Source organism: Artibeus jamaicensis, unplaced genomic scaffold, assembly GCF_021234435.1.
Source record: "Artibeus jamaicensis isolate MK-2021 breed Jamaican fruit bat unplaced genomic scaffold, CSHL_Jam_final scaffold_474, whole genome shotgun sequence".
Classification (NCBI taxonomy): domain Eukaryota; kingdom Metazoa; phylum Chordata; class Mammalia; order Chiroptera; family Phyllostomidae; genus Artibeus; species Artibeus jamaicensis.
In genome coordinates this window covers 31,571,110-31,579,116 of record NW_026522046.1, presented here as the reverse complement: position 1 = coordinate 31,579,116, position 8,007 = coordinate 31,571,110, and the positions used below count along the sequence as shown (strand labels likewise).

Sequence of the window (8,007 nt, the reverse complement as noted above, 5' to 3'; positions counted from 1 at the left end):
TCATAATTATAACCTCATATATCAAAATATATTTGTATGTATAGATTAACATGATGATGAAAACTACTTTTGAGGACACTGAGCATAGAAGTAACCTGAGAGATAATCTGACCTAACACCTCCCTTTCACATATAAGCATGTTCAGACCAAAGTGAAAAATGTGGCCGATGATCACACCGAAAGACAGGAGGTTTGCAACCTCCCAGTCTGGGCTCTGTTCTTCAGCTGTTCTCAAAGTATGACTTGGAGGTCCACCAGATCTTTGCAGGGATCCACAAGGTCAAAACTCTTTTCATGTTATTTGCCTATTTCACTCTCATTCTCTGACAAGTTTACAGTAGTTTTCCAGAGTTTGCTTTGTATGTAACTTCACAGCAGAATGACAATGGCAAAAGCAGGTATGCAAATGCAGCTAGACAATGAAGCCAGTCAATAGGCTATTTATAATAATGTAAAGCAGTGCTACTCTTGTTAATAATATGTTTACTTAGAAAATAGCCCACTTTTCCCAAAAATGTATTATTTATGTTAACATGTTATTTTTATTAATTACTAAACATTTCAAAATTTCCTTTTTTTTAGAGATTTCTCAGATTTTTATCGATGACAAAAATCACACAGGGAAGAGCAAATTACAATGGACAAACCGAGGAGTGAGATGCGGGCTGGGGAACTTGGGGAATGGGTGCCCACAGTCCCTGAGGTGCTTCCTGGAATCCTGGGTTTCCTGCCAGGGCTCCCGAGTGCCCTGAGTGCCTCCTTGAAGTCCCCCATGGGTTGCACGAAGGGGTTTAAAAACTAGCACCCTAGGCCAAGGGCTTCCTTGCACAAGGTTGAATACACAGGGATAGTTCAGACAGCGGCTTCACCCTCAGCGGCTCCATCCTCCTCCTATTGCAGGCTCCAGGACACACGGCTCTGGCAGGGCCGCTGCACTGGGTCGGTGTGCAAGTGGGCCACGCAGTTGTGCAGCTCAAGGGCTGGTGGGGCCAGGGCCACCTCATTCTTCTGGCTGGTGCCCCTGATATCCAGGCTGCCCATGGAAACAAACATGTCTGTTCAGCTCATCTCCTCCTCCTTCTCAAAGTCATTGTTATGGATGTAAACATCGAAGAAGAAACACAGGCCTTGGAACATTTTCTTCACAGGCTTGGTCAGGAGAACTGGGGCTGGCCTCGTGCGTGGCTGTAGACAAGGATGCTACTGACCACATATGGGGGTGGAATCATCGGCACGTTCTTTGCGACTGGCAGCTCAGTCTGCTGTTGGATGAGGCTGAAGAGACCTTCCAAACGGAAGGTGGCAGAGGAGGCCATCTCCAGGTCATAGAGGCGGCCGCAGAGCTCACAGCGATAGGAGGTCAGGCCAGATGACCAGGCAGTATCATCATTCACCACCACCAAAGCAAACTCATGGCTTTTGTCACTCTTGTGTTTTGTTCACATGAACCGACATCTTGGTCATCTTCTGGGAGACGTTGAGAGCATTAGTTTTGGAGCCGTGGAATGACTCCAATTTTGGCAGTGACATTTCCTCTCATAGGTCCAGGCAGATGATCAACTTCTGTGGACAGCTGACCCTTGATATCTACACCTGGCCTACAAGAGCTGGTTGGGGCACCTGCCAAGGATTGGGGCCAGCTCCCAGAGGTTTGAGGGTCCCATCATCAGCCCTGGCACCTCTTCTTTCCCTTACTGCATTTGCCCACATTGCCTGGGCCCCCAGTGCCTGGCCCTCAGCCCACTTAAAGTTGGAGCATGTGTGAGGCCTCAGTTGTGCTGAGTGCTCCTTGTCCCCCTCTTCCCTGGTGGGGCTACTGGGTTCTGCCACCTCCGGGGCTCCTGAGTGGCTGGATGAAACAGGGATGGAGGGAGGGAGAATCTTGCCCTTGGCCTAAGACTCCCTCCGACGCTGCTGTCAACTCACTGCAAAGCTGCCATCCGGATGTGGGGCAGAGCCTACGTTTTAATTTCTAATATAGTAAATATCAGTAGATAGAATCCATATAATGTTACTTTGTGGTCTTTAATAATTTTTAATAATTTAAAGGGCTCTTAAGGTCAAAAGTTTATATTAAAATATTTTAAAGCTCTGTGCCTATTAGGAAAACAGTATTAAATAAATATTACTCCCAGTGTTTAAAATCTTCATATATTTTAAGATTTCTTTCCTTAATGTTTTTGTATCTGTGACCAAGGAAAGATCCCATATTGTAGTGAAATTTATCTCATTTCCATATCTCATATTTCAATGTTTAATTATGCTTTCCAATAGTTAAATCTTATATAAATGTACTCTTTTCTTCTTTTCCACAGAATATTTCAGCACAGAAAGCAGTTTCAAAAGTTAGATTGTTTCTCATCTTTATTACTAATTTAAATCATATTTCTCAAAGTTAAAGAAGCATATTGTTTCAGGAAAATTAGGTGCTTTCCCATTGGTATAATGGCATTCTTAAAATATATGCTAATATTGCAGTGAGAATCATTATTGGGTTTCTCTGCATAGCACTGAAAGGAAAAACAATTAAAACTGCTTTAGAGTATCAATAATTCATGAGGGAAAAGTCCACCCTTACTAAACTACGTCTTAGAAAAAACCCTAGTGAGACGAGAGGGGCCTCCTGAATCCTTCCCAGGAGAGAAGCCCTTCCCTCCGCTTAATGAGGGAGTTCATTTCAAACTGCCCTTGGGCTTCTGAAATAGCTACCTATATATCTTTCTATTATTAATCTGTTGTTTCCAGCAACTTAAAAGTAGAAACACAGCTTTCACAAAAAGCCACGTGTAAAAGTAACTAACTAACTAACTAACTAACTAACTAACTAACTAACTGCCCAGGGAAGACCTTCTGCATCTTTTCGGTCAACCAGCACAGCACCTATTGCGACGCCCTTCACGTGGAAATGGCCAGTAGACCGTGGTCCAGACATTCCATCCCCACCTACGTTGTAGATATTCCATCCCTTCAGCTCTGCTTCTTAAATCTCCCACTAGCTTGAAACCTGGGGTCTCCTAAATGATTTCCAGGCCTGCTGCCATATCCAATTTTAATAGGAATCTCTAAAGTGAACTATAATGCGAAGCTACGTAATCAAGGACACTGTGGGATTCTCAGCTTTAGGCAATATGTTCTGTCGGGTAAGAGAAAGCGCTGGCACACAGCAGACCCGGATCCTTTCGCCAGCTGTGCGCCCCACGTGCTCCGAAATTCCCATCAAGTCCCTCTAGCAGCCATTGTCTGCCTGCTTCAGCAATGGAATCTACAGAAGTCCAAGCCTGCCTGACTCCCGAACAATGATCATGTGAGGATTAAGGAGATAAAGGCAGTAGAAGTATTTTGTCCCCTTGGGGAAAGACACTCTGAAAATAAAGGTATTAGAGAAAATCTCTAGATATGGCTTTTAAGAACTCCCCAAGTCTCATGCTGTTTGCGTGTTTTCTGGCAATTAGATCATTATTGCTTCTCCCACAATGAAAGCAGTAAAAAAAAAACCCCACAAAAAACCCTCCTTTGAAATAGAACAAAGAAAGCACTTCTCTTAAATTTCTTTAATACACAATGTATTTACTCAGTATAAGCATATTGCATTATAGCACGAGTTGGCAACTTCACCCTCAAATACACTCACATCTGTTGACTGGACCTCAGCTTTACACACCCAATTGCACATTGTTTAATTGCCCGTCTCTGCCAGTAGCATAAATGCATTATATCTTTATATTATTAAGTTCCTGCATATGTCTGTAGATACATATAAACAGGTATCGACTCTGCTTTTATTGAATTCTTGTGTGAAAAATTTTAAAGAAAGCACCCGTGATCCTGTCTGTGCATTTTAACAGAAATAAACCCTCCCAGGATTCGGTTTAAAATCATGCCCAGAGGCATGGATGGAGGGGCCTGCCTGCTATGATGTCACCTTCACATACTTCAAAAGGATGTGCGCATGTTTCTGTTTGGGGAATAGATAATGTAGGGGAAGGAAGGTTAGAAAGAAAATCCTCTGTGAATGTAAAATATTCCCTGTGTAGGCTTCAGCATCTAAATATCAGAATTCAATGCTCTCCTATGGTTCTTCCATTTAAAATGCTGGGCTTCGACTACACTTTATCATGGCCTGATTTGATAATATCCAAATACCAAAGCCCGGGAACACTTGCTCTCATGCATGAATCTCTTGAAAAATGAATAAATTGATCTTAACTCCATATCAAGGCTAATGAAACCTTTTGGAAAAGTTGCAAAGCAGTGAAAAATGGGATTCAGCATGAAAATGACTTCCAAATAAACCACAAAAATGCCTTCTGTGATGGTCTGTGATGGGAGATCTTGCTGGTTGTATGGTACTGATGTGCGGAATTTCAAGAGCCTTTTGGAATTGGGGAGATAATTGCTTCAATAGAGTTCATAAACTTGCAAGCTCAATCCATCCCGTAAAATAATTCTAAATGAACATCACTGGAAAATAAAATCTCTATACAGGGAGGGATGTCTGTTGTTGTGCAACATAGAGAACTTCTAGTCTGAAAATTGTCAGTTTGGAAATCTAAAGTAATGCATTACCCCGAAGGCCCCATCTATGCCAGCTAAAACAGATGTAGCATATTTGTTTCTGGAGTGTGCTCTGCTGGGGAAAAAATATCTCTTTTTTGTCCCTTTCTCATTTAAAGATGGAAAATTAAGACAAATAAAATTTGCTTTTGGATTGAGATATATGTCACATTGAACAGTGAATAAATGTGTAGAGTATTAACACAGGAACATTGTCATGATTCATACTGTACCATCAGCATCTTCTACTCGTACAAAGTGGCATTATTTTAATATGAGAGGAGGTTATGAAAATGTAATAGGGAAGAATTAACTATATGGGCAAACATTCAACTCAGCACTAATGTCTCAGCCAGAAAACAAACCCTAATCATCAAAGTAACTATGAAATACGAGGCACTGCTAATATTCTAAAGCTTTTAGAGTTTTAAATACTTCAAAACTGAGTAATTGTAACATTTTTCAATGTTACAATTGAAATTCATATCCCCTTCCCAAAAAGAAAAACCCATAAAAGTCTCGGAATACATAAATTAAATAAATAGTCTATCCCACAACCACTCAAGACTAACTCATGTGTATTTTGATAGAATTTAAATTCTCTAGAAATTTCCCGTTTCATTAATAGGAAATATTCAGTCTAAAAGATGATATAAGTTTGAAACTAATTTCCTCTTCTTGTTAGAAATACTTTCAACAAGTCATTTTTACGTGTAAAACTTAACTTTTTTGATCTATCCTTTCTTGCCACAATGATGGAAATAAAAATCAGCACTGAGAGGGAGGCATTCTGGTGGAAACAATGTAAGAGTATCCAAAAATAATGTGACTTAACTCAAAGGAAATGAAAACCAGGGAAGTACTGTTCTAGAAGCTTAAAAGGAAAATGATTCACATTCTCCCAGGGTTTACACGGGGCCACAGTGGTTAGACAGGCAACCTTGGAAGTGAGTAGCCCTTGTAACACCACATAATCTCTTACTAGATAATGTGTTATGGTAAAATGAATGGTAATCTTAGAATCAAAAAGGCTTTTTTTCTTTCAAAGATGGATATCTATTTCTCCACTTTTGTTACTTTAAAAGAAAAAATTGAAGTTGTTCTCTGGGTTTCCCATTTTCTTCTGAAAGGTACTTTCTTGGCATAATATATATAACTGATGAAACTGACTATTGCTGTAGAAAAAGAAAACAGTGTTTTACAATTTATATATAATTGCACTTCAGGAAGAAAAGAGGGAAGCACTCAACAGTTAAGGCACTTAAGGCTCTTTACACCTTATTTGTGTTTTAATGTATATGTTTTCATAAGACAGGAGCACATCCTAAAACCACCCCCCAGATTGTCTTGTGATCAGCAGGAGGAGTAGGGCTCCTGACCCTCAGAAATTAGAGAGGGGGGGTGAACTTTGTAATGATAAGTTAGCAAAGGTCAAGCAGATATTTTTCAAAGGTTCCTAGCATGTGTCCATTAAAACATGAAGTGCCAGAACTTAGAGTTGTATGCAGTAATATCCTATTATAGAGAGACCGATTTATGGAAAGCTAGTTCTGAAGTTCAAGTGCTTTAAATATTCAGTACATCAAAACTTAATGTACTGTTGGGACTCTTCTGGATCTCTGGGAATTTCTTCTAGTGGTTGTTGCAGGTGCTGCAGCTGCTTTGGTTTTGGGTTATCAGAGCCAATTTGTCTCCAGTCTTCACTATCGAGGTGACTGTTGCAGTGATACAAAAACATTCCTCCCTTACCCCAAAGGTGGGATGAACCTGTGGTGCAGGCTACGTTTCTGAGCCTCCACAAGGTCAGACTGGGGCAGGATCTCGCCTCATTCACATCACTATTAGTTTCTCCCCTTTCATTATCCTCCTTTCCTTACTCTTTTCCATGTGTCTCCTTGAAACATTCTTTTTTTTAAAAACAAGTATTTTATTTATTTATTTTAGAGAGAGGGGAGGTAGGAAGACAGAGAGGGAGAGAAACATTGATGTGAGAGATACAACAACTGGTTGCCTCTCCTGGGGACCAGGCCTGCCACCCAGGCATGTGCCCTGACTGGAAATCGGACTGGCGACCTTTGGCTTTGCAGGACGACGCTCAGCTCACTGAGCCACCTGAGCCAGGGCTCTGCTAGAAACATTCTGATAAGAAATTACTTGCACAAGAATTCTCATTACAGGAACTGCTTCCGGGGTGCCGTCGCTAAGCCACATAACATAGCAACATGGGCAAAGCTCTCCACGTACCAAATGAAAGGCAGCGTTTTCTAGCTCCACAGTCCTGTGCAGCCCAATCATGTGGTGTCAGAGCCGGCCACGCCCATGTAATCTGTTTACTGATCAGGACAGGTGGGAAGCTGAAGCCCCAAAATGACTCATACAAAGTGACTTCCTTAGCAGTTTAGTGAAAGGGTCAGAACTAGTGACTCTAAACCCCAGTTCCCACACTGGCGCTCACCTGAATATCATGTGCATTTTTCAAATGTATGCTCTTTTTTTGACTTCCAATTCACAAAATCATTTGCAGAATCACTATTTTCTCATCTATCTATGAAAATTTTTTTCTAATGCATGACTGAAATATGTCAGCTCAATAATCACAAAGTATTCCATGGTAGAGACTCTCTGACCTGGGCCACTTTTGTAATAATAAAAATACTGAGAACAAAATAAAATGTAATATTTATTGATGTCTTACTATGAACTTGGCCCTCTGGTAATTGGGTTACATGCATTACATGTTATGTTTAGACTAGGCTAACTTGGCAGGTGCTGTTATAATCCCCATATTAGCGATGAGGAAATCAAGGCTCAGAGATGAAAACAGATATGCAGCTATTTGGTATTAAAGCTGAAGTCAAGGCCAGATCTGACATGCTCATACTTGCCTTCCTAACTTCCAGGTTGCTCTGCTTCTCTGCAGACTCCAGGAAGCCTGTTCTTGAAACGGAGGAATCTTGGTGACCTGCAGACCACTTCCTTTGCCTTCTGTCATCGTAATGGCAACTCTGTGATGAGATTAACCAAGCAAAACATCGCAAACAAATATGAGAGGAAAGGGTCTTCATTTGGGCATAAAGATTCAAGAGCACAATTTGAACCATTTTACAGATAAAACTAATGCCTATTTTTTCTGCACTGACCTAGAAGTTACTTACTGTTACTCAGTTATTATTTTCTTTATCAGGGAAATAATTAATTGATGAATATTTTGGAACTGTATTATATTTCACTGAGATGGGCTAACATGCCAGCTCTTATTCTTATGATGTCCAAGGATTTTAGGTGCTTTCCATTCGGAGCCATGGGTGAGCTTATAATCCTTCCTGACTGACCATGTAAATGTCGCTCCTTACTGTGCAACAGGACATATCTGAGTGATGGGTAAGGGGCACTGTGGGTGGGAAGGCAGCCATTTCCCAGGGTTCCACCATGAGGAACGCATCTCAGAGCAA

The 8,007-nt window shown here is 41.0% G+C and overlaps 1 pseudogene; it reads right to left on the bottom strand.

Moving 5' to 3' along the window:
* Positions 1-853: 853 nt before the first annotated feature.
* LOC119038640 (BRISC and BRCA1-A complex member 1-like) lies at positions 854-7,547 on the bottom strand (annotated as a pseudogene).
* Positions 7,548-8,007: the final 460 nt, after the last annotated feature.